Source organism: Cydia strobilella, chromosome 1 (assembly GCF_947568885.1).
Source record: "Cydia strobilella chromosome 1, ilCydStro3.1, whole genome shotgun sequence".
NCBI lineage: Eukaryota > Metazoa > Arthropoda > Insecta > Lepidoptera > Tortricidae > Cydia > Cydia strobilella.
The window spans coordinates 4,233,939-4,255,591 of NC_086041.1; the positions used below are offsets into that span (position 1 = coordinate 4,233,939).

At 37.5% G+C, this 21,653-nt stretch overlaps 1 protein-coding gene and 1 long non-coding RNA gene across 2 annotated transcripts in view; one reads left to right on the forward strand and one right to left on the reverse strand.

Annotated features, from left to right (window-relative positions):
• The window catches only part of LOC134753970 (DE-cadherin), a 372,368-nt gene that overhangs the window by 36,635 nt on the left and 314,080 nt on the right, over positions 1–21,653 (forward strand). The window lies entirely within an intron of this gene.
• Positions 8,593–21,653, reverse strand: part of LOC134754759 (uncharacterized) — a 232,013-nt gene continuing 218,952 nt past the window's right edge. The window contains exon 2 of the long non-coding RNA XR_010128975.1: positions 8,593–8,698. This is a non-coding gene — a long non-coding RNA (uncharacterized LOC134754759). The remainder of the gene's footprint in view (positions 8,699–21,653) is intronic.

Consider the following 21,653-nt stretch of genomic DNA (forward strand, 5'->3'; position numbering starts at 1 on the left):
AGGGTGCCGCCGGCAGTAGGGCAAGGCCCAAGTAATTATCGTTAATTATTATTTACACTAGTTAACTAATTATTATTATTACACTAGCAGCTCTTGGAGATGATGCGTGTTAATGTAGTAAATCAGTTTAAAATTTCTTCTACTTTTTCTTTCTTAAATGTTGTAAAATTTACTTGATCATAAATTTCGTCAATAAATTGTATAATCTTAGTTTCAGTTTTAGTTTGTAATTGCCTTGTTAATTTACTAATGTGCATATACTGCATGTTGTTTCTCTCAGAGCAATAATTGTGTTACCTATAAGTGGAAACTGTTCTGGCTGTTGTGTTAACTCAATTTGTTAAACTATATGTGTGATTATATGCAGTTTGTTTCCCTTTGCAATAAATAAATAAAATAAATAAATAAAATAAAATGATTCATACTTTTATACTAACCATATATTTAAGTTTTATTTGTACTAACAATAATAATTTCAGTTAGATCTTAAAGCCTCTATGTCCCTGTAGGTTAAATCTACACCGATCATTAAGAATAGCATAACCTATTTGTAGTATTTTCTATAAAAAGGGACCTTATTGTCGATGGCGCTTACGCCATTATAAACGATGCTCCGAAATAAATACAATGCCGCGCGACGCTGTGCGGCGTAAGCGCCATAGACAATAAGGTCCCTTTTCATAGAAAATGCCCCATTTAGTAGTCATCAAACTAGCTCATCATTATTCCTCCCGTGCACCAGATCTTATATCCGCTCGCTTGCAGTGAAGACAATTAGCCTGATTTGCTGCCTAATGCTTAATGAATTTCGGTCAAAAAACTCGGGCGAATTGGGAATTACCTGTCCCCCGTTCCGTAGGGTTGGCTACGCCCCGTCGCGACAAGCATGTTTGTGACAATTGTGACACCCCTATTCGTAACAGTAATATTGTTTTATTTCTGCGTAGGATAGTTCCTAAACTTTGTTATGCTTTTGATGTTAAATACTATCACTACATAGTATAAAACAAAGTAGCTTTCCGCTGTCTGTCCGTCCGTCTGTATGCTTTGATCTTTAAAACTACGCAACGGATTTTGATAGGTAGTGATTCAAGAGAAAGGTTTATATTTAAAGGTTTTGTGTAAATTAGCTGAACTACCCGTGCGAAGCCGGGGCGGGTCGCTGGTAATATTATAAATGCGAAAGTCTTGTCTGTCTGTCTGTGTTATCTCTTCACGCTTAAACCGCTGAACCGATTTAGTTGATAGTTTAGAGATAATTTGAGTCCCAGGGAAGGACATAGGGTTTTTGTCCCAGAAGTCATCCTTTAAGGTGGTGAAAAGGGGGGGTGGAAGTTTATATGGGGAATCGATAAAAAGCAGACTGGATAAAAATTAAGCTACCCAAATCACTAACCGCGCAGACGAAGTCGCGGGCAAAAGCTAGTTAGTCTATAAGTAGCTTCAGTTATTTACCTATCCGAATATGGACGAAAATACCTATTTATGTAGTAGCTAAACTATGCTAGCAAATAGGTATTGTGTGTAAGTTTAAGCGCTGCTATTAACTTTGAATAACGAAACTTTGCTCTTTATGCTACAATATGCGCATAATCAAAGGAAAATGCATACTTTATGAATCAACCTGATGAGTCTGATAACTATGGCTTAAAGTATAGGTAACATTAATTTGTTTCGAAATCGGTCTGATTCTGAATGTACTTAATTTCTAAAATCCACATGGAATTCGTTTCGGAATGCGAGATGAGAGAATGAACATTAATTATTGGTAGCAATTAATACTCACTTGATGCCGACTGAACTAACCGAGTAAATCCAAAAGGACTCTTGTAACATACAGGCGCAAAGGTTTAGTATCCTTTACAATTTAATAGGACAGTAATCAAATATCGTGCTACATGACCGGCTGGAATAACTACCGTTGCTCGTAACTATCTGTACGATGTTGTTTCAAAATCGAGCTTACCGACGTACAAATAAAGCTTCAATTCAAATAGAATACGTAATAAAGATAGGACCTTGCAAAACATACCATCAAACCTATGTTTAGAAATGAACGTTCTATTTTCAAGTATCGAATATGTAACGGATTCAAAAAATTGTAAGTGGCCAGTTAGATTTTAATGGAATACAGAATGCAAAAAGTTTGATTTCGTCCGTTCCAGCAGTGATTTGGTTACTGAAATTGATTACTGTAGGTTTTTTTATAATTTGTTTAAATAAATTAAAATCAAACTTTTGGCTAGTGTGGAACAAGATGTACTAGGAGTATTTATATGAATGATTTATTTTAAAGATGCAACTTTTTATTCTTTGCCGTGGAAAAATGCCGAGACAACGTTAGTAAGATAATGATGAAAATTAAAAATGGATACTTTGAAAACACACTTTATTCCTGATAAATAAGAGTTAGTTAGCACTAGTGTTATTAAAAAAAACTAATGTTTATTGTTTACAATCGTATATTTGATTCGCAATTCGTATCCAATTTTCACGTCCCACGTCCTTCTATGGATACAAGAGAATGCTTTTTCTGTGTTTGTGTTTCTTTGTTGACATTAGCACTCGGCGGCGTCAACATCTCGGTAACTTATTTATTTTCACACACACGTTTAATTTATATACGTATATACGTAGTACGTACTGTTTTCATGCGTTTGGTCAAGGAGGGAAGTTGCGTTTTGTCAATATCGTACGTATTCGGTTTTACAGGCTGGCCCAATAATACAACAAAAAATGTTTAGGAATAATTTCCTTACTTGCACATCTTATACGAAATGTTATTAGAAATTAAAACTACTGTCGTTTAACTGAAACAAAACTAAATATAACCGATTTTCGTACTTATTTCGATTTTTAAATTATTTATGTATCATATACGAAATGTCATTAAAAAAAACCGGCCGAGTGCGAGTCGGACTCGCGCACCGAGGGTTCCGTACTTTTTAGTATTTGTTGTTATAGAGGCAACAGAAATACATCATCTGTGAAAATTTCAACTGTCTAGCTATCACGGTTCATGAGATACAGCCTGGTGACAGACAGACAGACGGACAGCGGAGTCTTAGTAATAGGGTCCCGTTTTTACCCTTTGGGTACGGAACCCTAATTAAAACTAATGTCGTCTGAAACAAAACAAAATATAACCGATTTTCGTACTTATTTCGATTTTTTCATCAACAGCAACGTAAAGCCTGACCAGGAATATATGATCACGCGCCATGTTGCGGAATTTCACTGGAACTAATATTTTCATACTATACTGAACTGTCACCCTATACATGAAAATAACAGCGCCCTCTTGACAATGATCATATATCATATATTCCTGGTCAGGCTTTATTTTATTATGTTTTCAGTTTCCATGAATGAGAAAACAATTTGTATTGAAATATTTCCTTTCTGGATTATTTCAATATGAATCACATGAACCGGATATCAGGAATCGTCAACACAGTTACTAATGCTTTGCGTTATCAATATCATAATCAAGCGTAGTGACAGTGTACATAATTCTTATCGGGACTGATAAGTAATAGTGTCACCTATTTAATATTTGTATGGATTTGGAAAAGTATCAAACTGAATGTGAACGCGTTTTAAAAATAAATGAATAAAATATGTCGAGTTGAAGCTAAGTCCCACATTTCAATAAGCTTCGGCTCAAAGATGGCTGAAAATTTGTTATTTACTATTTTTAGGGTTCCGTACCCAAGGGGTAAAAACGGGACCCTATTACTAAGACTCCACTGTCCGTATGTCTGTCGTCCGTCTGTCTGTCACCACGCTGTATCTCATGAACCGTGATAGCTAGATGATTGAAATTTTCACAGATGATGTATTTCTGTTGCTGCTATAACAACAAATACTAAAAACAAAATAAAATAAATATTTAAGTGGGGCTCCCCTACAACAAACGTGACTTTTTTGCCGTTTGTTGCGTAATGGTGCGAGTCCGACTCGCACTTGGCCGGCTTTTTTATTAAAATATATACATATCGACATTAATAAGTTTGAACACTCTCATGCACACTGGAAATTGCAAATAAAATAGAGTACATTTCCGTGCCGCGCCGGTCTGCGGTTACAGGCCCCTTTGCGGTCCACTCTATGAACGTTCCAAAATTCATTCAATTTTATACCTTGTTCGTATGCAATAGGGTACAGAATTCAGCGAACTTTTTAGTACAGATAAAGCGATTCTGTTTAGTGATACGCTGTTTTGCAAATATTCGTTATTTGTGATGGAAATTCGTTTATACCGAGAATGACAGTGACAATTTATTGCCTTATTGTTAGTAATGTTTAATTGGCGCTGACAGTTGTCAATGTCAAAGGTACATCGTTAAGACAGGGGGGTGTCACTGCGCAGTTTAGGTATATTTGGCCGGCGCACCGCCCGAGAAGGTGTATGGCAGTGGGCTGCCGCTCGGCTCGCACGATAGTCGTGTCACGTGGCGCTCGCGTAAAATTGAAAATACGCAATGGCTTCGAAACCTAAATCGCGATCTAATCTGTATAAAAGATAATGTTCTGTTTACGGATGTCTGAATAAACGGAAGAACAAGGAAGCCGAAAAAATTTTTTTTTTAAATTCCGGACTATATTGACCGACATATTTTCAAAGGAATAAGTACTTCTAGGGATCCCTTATAGGGATAAGTCCGCCTTTGTACATTGTATATATTTTTGTTCTTTTATTGTGTTTGTAATCTGTCTTATGTACAATAAAGTGTTTACATACATACATACATACTTCTGTGGCATACCTACTTCCGTGAGAATCAGACATACTATCTCCGGCTAAAAAATTTATGTTTACAGAATCAACGTTTGTAATTCCTGCATATTTATCTTAAAAATAATAAATCAGTAGGTATAGGTACAAAAACTTGTCAAGTGACAACCCCGTGGCGACACTCGCAGCTCGGTCATAAAACTGCGGCGCGCAAAGAAGATTCACGGTTCGTGCGCGGTTATAAGTTTCAATTTTGCTTGCAGGCGGCGAGTGTAGGTATAATTTTATACCTAAATCTGGCTTTTGTGAAGGAGTGAATTTTCTGTACGGTAGTACTATTAGTTATTCTGTGGTTAAGAGTCCCCGGCAAGCTCGGCCGAATTTCACCTGCCCATACAAACGAAGTTTCTTTCTCATTTTAAAACTACGGGTTAGATTGTAATGAAACTTTGCACATACAATGACATGAGGTATATCTAGGTCTGTAATTAGTTTATATAGCTCCAGTTTATAAACTGTTGTTGTTTATAAACTGTTGTTTACGAACTGGATGTGTACCTAAGTATTGTATTGTATATTTGATTATGTAAGTACTGCGGAATGGAGTATCGAGACAAACCAATGTAAAATTTGTGATTTATCTCTAGTAAATAAAAATAATAATAAAACAAACGAAATAGAGCAAAAACAAGTTTTGTATGGAAAACTTGAATTCGCTATATTTTTTTAAGTATGGTATCTGAAGCTACATAAACTAATTACAGACATAGATATAACTTATCCTATTGTTAAATACAAAATTTCAGAGCAAACTAGATTCTCAAACAAAAAAAAAACATTTCATTTGGTTTCTGAAATCTACTTGTTTTCCTATGAATTTACGTATATCTATATATTATTTAGGTAGGTATAGGTATATAGCCGTCTTCACAACATAATATTCATTCATTTGTTACCATCCGATCGCGTTCAGATTGACGAACTTTCCAAGTATCCTAGGAGACAGCCCTCCAGAGAGGAATCTCTCAAGGAGTCCAATAGAACTCAAACAACTTATCTGCTCGACGAGTTTTGGACCACTTAGCCGTTTATATGTCGTCCATTAGGCTCACTGGGATTTTGAATGGCCAGTCAATATTTGCTGGGTTTTGGGGATTTATCTTTAGTTTTCAGGAAATATCGTAATGCTTTTAATAAAAATTACCTACAACAAGTGACAACAACACTACACATTTTTTAGTTACGCTCTTTACTACGTAAGGATAGATGGATGGCTGTTCTATAGAAAAGGTTTGATCCACTGAATGGAAATGCATGAGACCCCCATTTTTTTCGCCCTGTTTATATGATAACCTTTTCTTATTCTGTCTTAAGATGCTGAGGTGGATGTCGGGCGTCTCCAGGATTGATAGGGTTCGAAACGAACACATTCGTGGTAGCCTCGGAGTGCGAGATGTAGCCGATAAGCTCAAAGAAAGTCGACTGAGGTGGTTTGGGCATATCAAAAGAAGGGCGCCTGATAATGTGGGCAGCAGATCCCTTAGCTTTACCTTACCAGGCCCAAACAAGAGGGGCAAACCAAGGCAGCGGTGGCGTAATGTCATCGCCAAAGATTAAAAATGCCTGTGGGTGTGGTTTAGCGGAAACCGATGTCCAGAATAGAGCAAAGTGGAAAAAAAAACCGGACGAGTGCGAGTCGGACTCGCCCACCGAGGGTTCCGTTCTGTTTAGTATTTGTTGTTTATTTATTCATTTCCCTGATACGGCACGATACTTACATAAAGTCTATAATATAAGGAAGAATAGAAAAAAGGAGAGGCAGAGGAAGACCGAGACGTGCGTTTTTGGACCAAGCCAAGGAGAAAATCAACGTAGTGACGTATCAGGAGCTCAAAACAGTGGCAGAAAGAAGAACGGAGTGGCGGTTACTCCACCGACAAGAGCCAGGCTCTTAAGAGTTATGATGATGATGATTTATTCATTTGGGTACGGAACCCTAGAAAGTATAGGAAAGCGGACCCCGTCACAATACGGGACAAATGCTAGGAGAATGATGATGATTCTTATGTAATGTCTGTCTACACACCCACTTCTTACTTAGATCTTAAAATATTCATTTCAGCCGTAGGCGTCGACTATCTTTCACAAAATAAACAAAAAAATTGGACCTGACTTTCTACTTACGTGTCAAAATTTTATTGCCAAAAGGCTGTTAAAAGGTAGTGACCATTTGTGTCGAGGTCTCGTCAAAGGTCCCACTTTATCGCTTACCATTAGGACGAGATCTGCTTGTATCTTTATACGAATAACCTGTAAAAGCGTCCTTATATATAGCAAGCGACCAAGTGGGACTTTTTGCTTAGAAACGACACATTTGCGTATTCACTTGAACAAGTACAAGTTTCAATGGCAAACTGATTTCTCGCAAGCCGGGACGCCGGTCAGCCGACCGTGTTTCTCAGAAACCTACAGCAATACACAGGTAATCGAGAAAGTTAGGTCCAAATATTTCGCAAATACTCGCTGGATTTCTCAGGGAAGTGAGTCACGTCGAAATGGGCTTGTTCTACACAGTGTGAAGACAGTAAGCTAATTTCAATCTTCTAATAAACCATTTGAAAACGCTTCAATTATGAGCAGCTAAAGACGAATCGCTTCCTAGGCAATGCAATTGAAGGAAGGGAATTCCCTAAAAACAAACAACGAAAAACAAAAGATTCGCAAACAAATTTTCAACACTCCAAATAGTCAAAAAATCGAATGGATTCAACATGTCTCATCGTGTGTTGACAACAGGTAAACGTGTAACCTAATGGAAATTGAAGTTCTGGTGGAGCTTACATTTTACATTGTTGCAACAAGACAAACATAATAAATACATATTCGCCGAATATTCCGCACTTTTAACCAAATAATTCGGCCGAACACGGACATTGCCGTAAACCGCACGCAACGGTTGTTGGTTTCGGTTATCCAAACTACGTAGCGATGTCCTTGTTGCACAGATCACTGAACTACCATGACGTGATTAAGGCCGTTCCATCGGTTTGCCGCTGTCACTGTCACATTTCGCAAGAAAGAACGGGAAAGATAATGCACGCCAAGTGTCAATTTTGATCGAATTTTGCCGATTTTTATTTATTTTAAAAACGTTACCTTACAATATCGAAATTCGAAAGCTATGAAATTACTATTTAAGTTAAGATTGTTTTTTTCTTCTTTTTTTGTTTATAGTATCACATAATAAATAACTGAGTAAAGTTGGATTAAAAGTCCGCGTTAGAGGTTACTTTGGGAATTAATTGTATCGAGCGAAGTGTCATAATTCGTGTATCGGAAGGTATGTTATTAAAGATAATATAGTCAAGAACTACATATATTTTTTCCACGTCTACTAATATCAACGTCTCTTAGAAAAACATGATCATGTAAGGAGATTTTTCGCCTTCTAGCTCAGGGAACCCTTGAACAAGTCCTTTTTGAAACAAACTTTTTTATTCGGCGAAGGCGGAGTTTTGGAGCATACCTCGAAATTGAGGTATCGAACCAAGTTGCCTTTATTAACGTTTGTGTCGGCTTCACATGTGTACTAATGTGTGTAGTGTGTGTGTATAAGTATTCATTTTCATCATTAGTCAGCATCAAATATATGTGCAATTTTCAACCAAAAGGGTACTTATTGTCGCTTGTCAGTAAGGCGCTATTTCCATGTAGCTTCAATTAGAAATCAACCTTATCTACAAGCGACGATGTCACATATACCTATAGTTTACATCCAAAGTAGCCAAATATACCTGTGTGTTTACTATTTTTTTTTATGCTAACCAAGATGTCATACGAAATAAATAAATATTTAGTACATTATTACACAAATTGACTTAGTCCCATATTAAGCTCAATAAGGCTTGTGTTGTGGGTACTTAGACAACGATATATATAATATATTAATATTTATAAATACTTAAATATGTGCACTCATGATTAAATATGCATACTCATCACACAAATAAATGCCTTTACCAGGATTTGGACCCGGGACCATCGGCTTCATAGACAGGGTCACTCACTAAGTCAGAAAGGTCAGGTATGGGATTTATTCGGCCACTTTGGCTGTCATTTTATTCGGCGAAGTTTCCAAGCACACCTCGAAATGGAGGTCACCTTTATTTGCCTTTGTGTCGGCTGTCGGCTTTCAATGTGTACTTATATCCATAGGTAAGGCCTGTGCGAATTCTACGTCTAATATTGGCTTTCTACCTTCGGTTGCAATGTAAAATAGTAAAGTGTTTTTAATTTCAACTGAATGCAAGTTCGGTATATGCGTGTTAGAAATATTTAGGGCACATGCAACGAACTAATCAACGTAGCGACGGCAGCTGTCTTAATATATTAATATAACTGTCCATATAACTTTATATATAGACTGTAAAAAATTGTTTTATGGATATTCACAACAATAATTGTGCCATTCTCAATCAAAAGGGTGCTTATTGTCAGTTGTCAATAAGGCGCTATTTCCATATAGTTATAATTTGAATTTAACCTTATCGACAAGCGACAATGTGGTACCTTTTGGTTGAAAACGTCACAATTAGCTATTAGAAATAACGTAAGTAATGTACTTGGTACAATGCAGAGTTAGTGACCCCCACTTCCTAGAAAACTCTGCAGCTTACTGTACATACAAAATCAAATATGTTTGTGTTAAACTGTTTAACACAAATCATGCTTTTAAACAATCATCAAATCAATCCAAACATTACTCCTGTCAACATTTGTCAAAAATTAACAGTCCTTTCCCACAGGCAATCATTAGAGCGAATCATTGCACGTCTAAACCCAAAATCATGAACCTTAAATCAACCACATAAGTTGCATTTTAGAATATCACGTTAATGTTCCTTTTAAGGTTTAGTTAAGGGTGGTTGGGTCCTTGAACGTCGACCAATGGGAGCGCGGCGTCGGCCACCTGCTGAAGTAAAAAATATCGAGGTCTCAAAACTTGTTAGGTTGCCCGGCTATTATTATAGGTATTTTGGTAGCGGCCTACTGCCGTCAGGATTCCGTATTTGTGGCCGACCAAAAGCGTAATTATTGCCGAAACCGAAAATACAGTTGCGGCGTGGCCCAAAGGTTAGTCAGTTTTTGGCCGAAACCGAACCTTCGGCCGACACTATATTCATATTCATATTTATTAATAATATACACATACATTACACGTCAAAATAAAATTACAGCCCGAAAAGCCCGAGTTATAGGTTCAATTCTCGACAGAAATGTACTTATATGTCATACGCTCTTCTAATTTGTTGTTTCGCATCTTAGCTGAACCACGGAGTATTTTAAGTATATATTTCCAACATTTAAAGCGTAAAGTATTTAAAAAACCGGCCAAGTGCGAGTCGGACTCGCCTACCGAGGGTTCCGTACTTTTTTAGTATTTGTTGTTATAGCGGCAACAGAAATACATCATCTGTGAAAATTTCAACTGTCTAGCGTTCGCATACAGCCTTACGGTTCATGAGATACAGCCTGGTGACAGACAGACGGACAGAAGACGGACAGACGGACAGCGCAGTCTTAGTAATAGGGTCCCGTTTTTACCCTTTGGGTACGGAAACCTAAAAATTGGCGATTTCACTCACCTTTCATAAATATGTGTGGTGGTCAAAAATCGTGGGTAAACAGTTTGTGATCTTGTGCCAAGGTGAGGGTTCCGTACTTTTTTAGTATTTGTTGTTATAGCGGCAACAGAAATACATCATCTGTGAAAATTTCAACTGTCTAGCTATCACGGTTCATGAGATACAGCCTGGTGACAGACAGACGGATAGACGGACAGCGGAGTCTAAGTAATAGGGTCCCGTTTTTACCCTTCGGGTACGGAACCCTAAAAATTGGCGATTTCACCTTTCATAAATATGTGTGGTGGTCAAAAATCGTGGGTAAATAGTTTATGTTCTTGTGCTAAGGTATAGAGCAGAAAAAAACGCAGAAAGATGACTAAAAATTTGGTCAGGCTCCTTAGCACACAGACAAGAGTTTAATAAGTCAGAAAATAATTTTATTGGTCTTTGATATTGTCGTCGTCGTATCACTTTAGTAAATTAACCAGGCAATTAATTACTATTTGGTTAAATAATGTCTCATGAGATCCCTCGGTTTCAACCCATGTCCATCACGATATTCCCTTGGCGATTTTAGTGGACAAATAACCATTTTGATCACCTGAGATGGATTAATTTTGTATTCATCTTGGGATATATGATATGCGTCACTGTCAAGGAATTTAACTTATGTGTCATTCCATACCTTATTGTTCCATTGACAATCAATGTAGGTAAATAAGTCTTTGTAGTAGTAACTCGAGACTTAAGTAAACATTTGAAAAACTTGAGACTGCACAAAAAATAAGTCCAGAGTCAAGACCTTTATTGGGTAATTTTAAGCGCAACGCAAAAGGATTCTAGCCTCCGAATAAATACAGTCAATAATTTTGTAGGTTTTATATAATAAAAGACTACTACTTAGGTTTTATTTAATATTTTAGCGCGTTATTTTGTGGTGTAATTAACCCATGAATGACAATTCATTTCAGATTTTTTGGAACAAAAACGAGTTCTCTGAAAATGACTCGTTTCTACTTTCTACAAACAAGTCGAAAAAAACACAGTCGAGTCTTTAAGAGATGTCTCAAAGGACAAGTCAACCAATAACAAATCTCACATTACATTACAGTATTGTGGCAAGGAAAGAGGTGGCTCCGAAATCTTATTCCTGGAGTGTGATCTTCACGCTTTATATCTGAATCTACAGGACATCGTACTTCAGGTCATTGGCTGTGCCTTTATTTATTATGATACGAATTTTCACAGATAAAATATTCGGCTACAGATTTTAAACTATGTCATTAATCATGGCACAAATGGCGCGTAAAGTGTACTGCGAGTGCTCTTCACGATTCTGTTTCGTTTTTGTTATAAAATTTACTTATTGTAATAATCATCATTTATCTAAACGTGTAAATTAAATGATTTATTGAAGCCTTTCGTACCGTTTCGCTGTTTGTATAAGTGGTAGATTCAAGCGTAATATTACGTTAAAATTAAAATATCTATGGTAATTTATTTTCTTAGCTTATAAAAAATATGGAACTAAACTAACCTACGACAAATACAAAACAAAAAAACTGTTTAATATGTATATTAATTAATAATAATCAATGTAGGTATTAAAACGAAACGGAAATGAAGAGAATTGAGTGTTTCCTCAGTTTCCTGATGTTTCTGTTTTTAGGGTTCCGTACCCAAGGTGTAAAAACGGGACCCTATTACTAAGACTCCGCTGTCCGTCTGTCCTTCTGTCTGTCACCAGGCTGTATCTCATGAACCGTAATAGCTAGACAGTTGAAATTTTCACAGATGATGTATTTCTGTTGCCGCTACAACAACAAATACTAAAAAGTACGGAACCCTTGGTGGGCGAGTCCGACTCGCGCTTGTCCGGTTTTTTTTATTTTACTTCGAAATACATTCCTTTCAAATACGGCACAAGAAAAATCCAAAATAAACATCAAACAATAAACACAGGACACAGACTTTGGCGTTTGTTATTTTATCAGATATTCCGTAATACGTACACGCTATGAAATTTTAAAACTCACAACAAAAAGTCAATATTCAAAAATATGCAATTCGTTTTATTGAAAACTATGAATAGAAACACTGTTATATTAATATCACACTCGCTGCACGCGAATACGTAGTTTTCTCTCTGTCACACTTACCTACTGCGGGTAGGTGTGACAGAAAACACTTCTAAATTAAAGTACTGATGCATGACCGAAATGACCGAATTACGCCCGTGGACTCAATGGCCCCAGTAATAAGTGCTAAAATAAATTGATTCGATTTTGCTTCCATACCGTACGCGTTCCACATTTAAAATGTAAACAAAAGTGAGTCACTCATTACTTATATAGCTGGTATTAACATAACAATTATGCATCATTATTATGAAATAGCCCATAATTATTAATGGCGGCCACATTCACACGGTTTCCATGTGAACATTAAAACAATCTTTATCACAGAGGCATCAATATTTGTTTTTTATTGTAATATGTTTGATAATAACGGCTTTCGAAGAGGTCGTGGCTTCGAACCCCGGGTCGTACTAATGAATTTCTCGGAAGCTCGGAACCTATGTATACGTCATTTGATATTCGTTGGTAGTTATTTTGTTCATATAATATTTTGCAATTCTTGTATATATAATATTTCGGTGATCTCAAATTTGCTATACGGGGGTTTTCAGGGGCGAAAAATTGACTTAGCTAGGTCTTATCTCTGGGAAAACGCGCATTTTTGAGTTTTCATATGTTTTCCGAGCAAAGCTCGGTGTCCCAGGTACTTTTGTTAAAACATCACAAATAAATCCTATCCTTAAATCTAGGTTAGTAAGTCATATAGAAGTCGCGTTTTTCCACAGACCTACAGTGGCGCTTACGCTTTAGATTATTAAAAACCGGTCAAGTGCGAGTCGGACTCGCGCACCGAGGGTTCCGTACTTTTTAGTATTTATTGTTATAGCGGCAACAGAAATACATCATCTGTGAAAATTTCAACTGTCTAGCTATCACGGTTCATGAGATACGGCCTGGTGACAGACAGACAGACGGACAGACGGACGGACAGACGGACAGCGAAATCTCAGTAATAGGGTCCCGTTTTTACCCTTTGGGTACGGAACCCTAAAAAGTGCAAATGGGAAGCCATCACGGATTTGAACATTTCATGAGTGCGAAAGAGGTAGACCACAAATGAAATAACGTAACCATTTTTGAGCTACCAGAGCGTAAGACATAGAATAAATAATAGTACTAGGTACAGATGGTTCACTCTAACAAAACGCGTCTATTACGAGAGATATGACCGCAAGGTGGCGTAAGCGCGAGAAGGCATCCGTTCCGTATCGGTGCGCGGCAATTACTATGGCTAGACACCAAAATTGGTGTGGGCCGCATGTACTTGTAGCGACGCGACAGAATCGCGGAGTGAGACACGCCTGCGTAAGGTTAGCCCGGAAAATACGAAAAGCTGTATTCAAGAGATGGTGGGTGATTATATCTTGAAATATGTATACTGTCACAAAAACCAATAATTTACACAATTACATATTATTTCTGAATTCAATACTTCCACCGACACATATATGACATCGTTCCGATTTTGGTCACACTTTTGATATTCGCCAGGCACAAGATATTGACTCATATTGTACATCTGTGCTTTTTTGTAGAAAAAATTGTGCTTGTTCCAATTCTTAGAGTAAAGTTGCCAAGCGGACCCCAGATATAGTAGTAGTAAAAATTAAGCGAGGGCGCCGCTTTCTACGTAACTGTCACATTTTACTATGGAATTTTTTTAACAATTTAGTATGGATTTTTTTTTAGTTCAATTTTAATTTCTACTATTTTATGTCGCACTACAACAACAAACACAACGCGTGCACCAAAGATCGTCGACCTTAATAATGGTTACGGAATAATGCGATGAATCATTTAGAAAGTGTCCGGTTTTGACCGCGGTCCACGGCCATAATGTTTCGAGTCGTGTTACTACCTAGTGTTACTTAAATTACCTACACAGAAAAAAAGTTGACGAACTAAGAAAAAAATTCTTGAATCAAGATAAATTTAAAGGAAGACCGAAATTATCTTGAACCAAAAAAAAAGTTATTGGTCTAAGAAAAAAAATCTTGAGCCAAAAAAAAATTCTCGATCCAAGAACTTTTTTCTTGGTTCAAGATTATTTCGGTCTTCCTTCAAATTTTCTTCGTTCAAGAATTTTTTTCCTGGTTCATGTCAACCTTTTTTCTGTGTATAACTTTATTATAACTATCGGCACTGGCAAATTTGAGAATTTCCCAAAATTTATCAAGAATACAAATCACAAGACTCAGTCGAGATGATGCGACCTGTAGGTACAGGAGACCAGTATCTAAGACATGCGAATGCATTTTTGCTCAAGCTAAACTCTGTCAAAAAATCCTTGGACATAAACCGCGAGAAACACTGTAGCGACCTTTTAATTTTAGCACTGCGGTACCTATTATTTTGGTTACAAAAGTGCACAATCAGAACTTGTCTCATTTTGAGCTAATTGGAAGTCTGCAGGTCTGCACTCCAATCTCATGCATCTATTCTGTACATCTGTCATGGCATTTAATATCCAGAAAACCCAAATTTATAGTTTAAACCCATCTCCCACAGTCTTATTAGATCATTGACATTTTTAACAGAAGTATATTTTTAGAGTAATTAAGATAAAAGTTAAAAACCCGTGCGAGCACAATATATTCCGTCACAATCACAAGTTTCGCGCGGCGCGCCATATCTTTTGTTACCTACTAATTTCCCGGCCTTACGCCCCTCTTAACATGACAATGGTACCTTCCTTATACTGTGGTACCAACCGTCCAACCTAACCTAAGTGTAAGGCCTGAGCTCGAGTTGGGCGTGCAGCGGACCGGGGCAAGCGGCGTGCATAAACAAATGCAAATATATAGGAGCGGCCTTAGTGCACGCTGGTCACATCACTTTGTGAGCCCGACGCCACGCTGCACGCTCCGCTTCACTTAAGGCTCGGCCAAACACAAGGCGCGACGCAGCGCCGCGTCCGCGCCGCGTGATTCCTGTTCAAACAGGTCGCGCGCGGATCGCGCCGGCCTCGCGCTCTCAACACGCCCGCATCGTCCGCGCCGCGTGGACGCGCGCGACGGGGCGCGACAGAAGCGGGGCGCGATGCCGGTGGGACGCAGTCTGTTTGACGTCGCTAACCTGTTAGCATGGGCTTGTGTTTGGCCGAGCCTTTACACTTACGGCCCGGCCACGACATCGCGCGGCGGCGGCAGCGGCGAGCGGCGGCCATAGGTTGGATCGAAAGGTCCGATCGCTGTGTCTCGCTCCAACCTATAGCCGCCGCTAGTGTAAGGTCTGAGTGGACGCTCGAAGCGGAGCGTGCAGCGTAGCGTCGGGCACGCACGTCGCACGGCCCGCCTCGCTTCGACCGTCCAAAGACAGTTTGTTCTCTTTAAAAATGTATAGGAACTCCAGTCTCGTAATAAAGTAGGATTAAGAAGTATGTGGTCCCACGACGTGATAAATGGTTTTGTCAAGGGCCTCTTGTCCTTGATGGCATTTTAATGTTAGGTGGTTTTACTCAGACACGTGGGAAACTTTCTCAAGACTGTAATATAGTGATAGTAAAATTTGAAAAAAGCTTATTAAGCTTAATAATAAACATTAATTTTTTCGACATAAAGAAAGTAGCGTTATAACTTCTCCGAGGGCCATTTGGCAAGGCGAGGCGATCTCTCTTAATAAATTGTTTCAATCCAGATTGTTGACAATAAAAAGTAAGTTATGTGATTGTGAAATACATAGATGAAAACTCAGCAATAACAGAATAAAAACTGTTTCACAGTTTGGCGAAACATTAGATTAAGTAAGGTACTCACAATATTGTAATTTTTGTTGAAACTTCAATTTAAAAAAAAGAATCACCACAAAAAAAAATCCTTTTATAAGAATACTTTTGGACCTAAATAGCAGACGAGATCCAATTTTTAAACACTGATTTCATTATTCGAAGTTGATTTCGAAATAAACGTTAATTTGAGTCTTATTACCAGAAATTTAGATTTAAAGTAAACATAGTTTCCGTTTCGAGTTATTTCGTTTTTGTGTTTTTACTATGTCCGTCGCATTGCGTGTGATGCGCCCCTTGCGTGAGACCGGGTTCTGGATTATCATTCACATTACTCACAGCGTAATAGCGACCTACGATAACCAGTATAAGAGAGAGCTCCCTTGACTTATGTTTTACTAACAACGGGCTACGTCATACATACTGGTCTACTTGAGAACAGGCGCTCTTTAAGCGATGCGAACATCAAGCCCTGGACATTGCCCGCTCTCTTCTAAATTGCATTAACTTATAATTCTCGGCCGTTACAATTTAAATCTTATATACTGTGCACTGAGATTAAAATTCAGTTGCATCTATAAGTTTTTAGGACCTTCATCATAAATAATAACGAAGTGACGGGCTGATGAGACTTAGGTTAAGATCATTTGAATTTAAACTCTATTAATATTGTGAAAAAGGACAAAATTTGTTTGGTGTTAACGTAATTTTGCGCTGGATAATATCATTATCCGTTCAAAAAAGACAAATTAGATACAAAAAATAGAACGGTACAACATTTAAAGGACAAATATAAAATACGACTGAGTAAAGTAAACTGCTTTAGTTAATGATGCGAAAATACCTGTCCGTCAAGGTAGGAATTACTTACAAAAACAGTGTAGGACGTGACCATTCTATCCTTGGTTTTATGCAAAGAAATGATGGAAAAGAGGTGTTTTCTTTGAATAAAGAATAGGTAGGTATTACAGTTACGGTTTTCTAAGATTCACCAATTCATCAATTCTTCTGCTCGTTTGCCTCCTATAGCTATCATAAAAAAAGATTATTTTCTTAATTACTTGGCGATTTCTTAGGCTCAAGAATTAGCGTAAAGATTTGTAAGTACTATGAAAGCACCTACCATGCTATCTGACATTCCAACCTAGAGGGGAAACTGTCTGGTTTTAAATAGTTCGCTTTTCACAATTTGCACCTATTTACTTTCAGCGAAGAGCAAAGTAAATTTCCTAAGGCAATAAACAAGAATGTAAGCGAACTAAATTCGCTTAAACACAAACATTTGAATCGAGAACAAATATGAGTAATCAAAATGCAGCGTTGTATGAGTGCCAACAACTAGGACCGGTTTCGGTCAGAAACTAGAGCATTGGCCTCATTCGGTCACAAAGTTTCAGTTGACGGGCGTTCGAAATTCGAACCGGGATTATTGGCGTTCGATTTTTGAATGGTAATTGCTTGACTTTTAACGGTTTTGTTACTGAATTTTTTGTCAGTTTTTAAGACAGATGGTTGAAGAGACACTGAGTAGTTGTTACAATTTTCAATTTGTTTATTCGTTGTTAGGTACAAGCAAAGATAGATATAACTCCGTAATAGATGGATACAGTCTAAGGAAAAAACGTGCCTCGAAAATCAAGAAAATTTGATTCTCGTTCAGAGGGCGCTACTAGCTTTGGCCTACTGTCGTATAGATGGCGTTGACGGGTTCGTTTGTTATTTAACAATTTTATCGCATATCAGTGAAAGAACATGGGTCAAAATCATAAAAATAATTAATGCAAATAAAAAAATCATTTATCCATATTTAAATACATTTTACCGTATTTTTATAAATCTTCATTTTTAGTTTTAAAGTGTGTCGACAGATGGCAGTGAATTTACTGGGGTTACAAAATTTACTAAGACAGTACCGCTCTAGTATAAGTTACTCTATGGTCTCTATGGTACAAGTAAACACATGCCAAAACTACACCTAAAATAAAAATAAAATGTAATTTACATACATATGAAAACGTATAAAACGTGAAATCTGTGTTTTTCTTATTACATTTACTTGCTGAACCGCAGTTATAAATTTTATGATATTTTAGTTTTTTTTTGCTATATACGTATACATATAATTATTATAATATGTATTTGATTTAACTTTCGTTGAAAGTTTTTCTCGTATACAGCTACAATGTGCTCAAACTAACGCTTTGTTAACGACTAATTTCAAGTTACTGGATTAACAACGTTCCGAATAATCTCATAAAAATTCTGCCAAAATATAAAAAAAACAGTTGATAATGTACACAACTGCCACGGCCTAAGAAATCCAACCCATTTTCGATTTAAGTAGTGACCGTGGCTCCTTAAAAGGCAAATTGCTAATTTAGCGCGCCCGCCTACTCGAGTGTGATTCCTAAAGCTTGTCGTTTTGGATTAACCAGCATAAAGACCTACCTTACTTGGCAGTAAAGTTACCCCTTATTCATCACTGGACTGTCAAACATTAACGTTTACAGCCAGTTACCATAGTATACGGAGTCATCATATCATCATATCAGCCCTTTATCGCCCACTGCTGGGCATAGGCCTCTCTTCCAGTACGCCACTTGTCCCGGTCCTGAGCTAATCTCATCCAGAAGTGACCCGCAATCTTCCGGATGTTGTCCACCCAACGAGCCGATGGACGCCAGGGGCTTCTTTCATTCGAAAGCGGCCACCATTCCGTTAACATTTTAGTCCACCTGCCATCACGGAGTATATCGCCATTTCCATCAGCTGTCAAGTCCGAAACTAAAATTTGTCTTTTACTTCTAGTAGGATAAGTAAGCGCCTTGAGTAGGCGAAGCCGCTTGGGACGATTGTTCCTTAGGTCAAACAAAGCTGATTTGGCCCGGTAGCCACGAGATCGTACCGTGCATACATACCTATGCTGTATTTCTTCCTGTTCTTAGCAACTAGGGCAAGTTATATATCACTGTCGTATAATTTAGGGACGAGTAATTCAGTTTTGAAATAATTATTATACCTTTCCATATAATTTTTTGTTTTCCAAAAAATGAAAATGTTATGTTAAATTTTGTGTCAATTTTGGCTGTTACAATCACAGTTTGGCGATTTGTACTAAATAAAAAAATTGGACAATGTAACCCATTTATTCTTCATTCTGGAAACTATCACTTTAAAGTAGGCATTCATACAATTTTTCGTAAAAAAAAATATAGCGTATGGCGGTGACGATTTCCTTACAAATGGAACTATGCCCAAAATCAAAGATTAAAAAGGGTTACAAAAACACTGAATTTGGCATTTTAAAAGTATAAATATTATGTTTTTATGATTTTTCCATGCATTTTTGCCCTTTTAAAGATCTTAGGTCACACTACACTGGCTTTAACCCAATCCCTGCTCTCACGTGATCAATGGGAATGCCCTTTACAGATTTTTGCGGAGACCACCAAATCCGCAATCGCGGCCCGGAATTTCCATCCAATTTCACCTGGCTGTTTTCTTTTCATTTTCGATGTTTTTCTCTAGGCTCGAGAAAAGGTCTGCAGATTATCTTCGTTTCATTTTTCGTCGGTAATTGGCGGTTGACGCGTCATCGATTTCATTGGCAAAGGGTTTTTAGGGTTCCGTACCCAAAGGGTAAAAACGGGACCCTATTACTAAGACTCCACGTCCGTCTGTCTGTCACCAGGCTGTCTTATGAACAGACAGACAGTCAGAACTAGACAGTTGAAATTTCCACAGATGATGTATTTCTGTTGCCGCTATAACAACAAATACTAAAAAGTACGGAACCCTCGGTGGGCGAGTCCGACTCGTTTTTTTGAAGAAGAAGAGAGAGAAGAAGGCTTATTCCACAGCCGGGGCGCCCGCGGGAGGGTGATTCCTGTAACTTGAAATACTTAAAAGTTAATCGTTATCAACAAATAAGTATGACCTTTAGATCCATTACCGTTGTAAGTATTTAAAGATCATCTTAAACTAGCTAGCTTTTATAATCCGGATGTCGTAACTTCGTCGTCGAAAAGAAAATGGCAAAAGTTTTTGAATTATGCTTAAGCAGTATATAACTGACGTGAATTCAATGATCTGATTTATAAAGTGCCGATATCTGAATTGAATTTCAGTTCTTATCGCTTCCGTTCTATTTGAGATTTGAATAAGGGGATATCAGTAAAACTAACGGTTTCTAGGATTTTAATACGAGGTTGTTTTGAGCTGCAGAGTTTAAGATTAAAAACTATTTTCTTCGAATCCCTGTGAGGTTCTCATCTCAATTATTATTCGAAATTAAACTATCGTGAGTCATATATTTCAAAATATTTAGATCAGTACGGTTTCACTCACTATTATTTTTAGTCGCTTTTGGCGACATGTTTCGGATTCTTTCATTCATTGTTCATGTTTCAATTATTATTATATATTTAAGTTTAATTTGAAGCCTAATAAAAAAACCGACCAAGTGCGAGTCGGACTCGCGCACGAAGGGTTCCGTACCATTACGCAAACTACGGAAAAAAAATCACGTTTGTTTTATGGGAGCCCCACTTAAATATTTATGTTATTCTGTTTTTAGTATTTGTTGTTATAGCGGCAACAGAAATACATCTTTTGTGAAATTTTTAACTGTCAATATCACAGTTCATGAGATGCAGCCTGGTGACAGGCGGACGGACGGACAGCGGACTCTTAGTAATAGGGTCCCGTTTTTAGCCTTTGGGTACGGTACCCTAAAAAACCATTTTGCGTCTGCAACGTTATTGTTTATTAGGTACCTAATATTCAAAACGTATAAGTTTTAGGAATTGTTCATCACTATCTTTAGGAATTATAAAGGTGGCAACTATTGGTATAGTGTCGTACCTTGTGTCATACCTTCATTATTTATGTTCAAATTTGAATGGGGCATCAAGGCCCATATAAGTACTTATATACCTTATAGACTAACATACGTATAAATTTCATATATTAACTTAAAAACTAAACACTATTTTGATGGAAGAACGGCGTGGCTCCGTTGCATCGACTGCTCTTGTGCTTAAATTAAAATTGCCCGTATTGTCCTTACGTTATTAATGAATGACCTTTACTGGTTCACAATAGACTACATCTCATGCATTAGGAATGGCATGACTACCAGAAAGGAAAAGCATTAAATATGTATGAGTTTCATATAACTTTATTCCCTTTGCATTCTAAAATTAAAGATCCAATGCGGATAAAAACAGAACGGTGGATAGTGGATTATTTTGTTATTTGCCAAGCGGACCCCAAGCTCCCATGAGTCGTGGCAAAAAGCCGGCACCAGGTAGATGATACTGTACCAGTACTTAAATACATTGTTAAATTTATCGCATCGATAACCGCGACAGATCGCATTGTCATTGAGTGCGTGAATCGCGTAAAAGAAAAACGCTTGCCAAGTT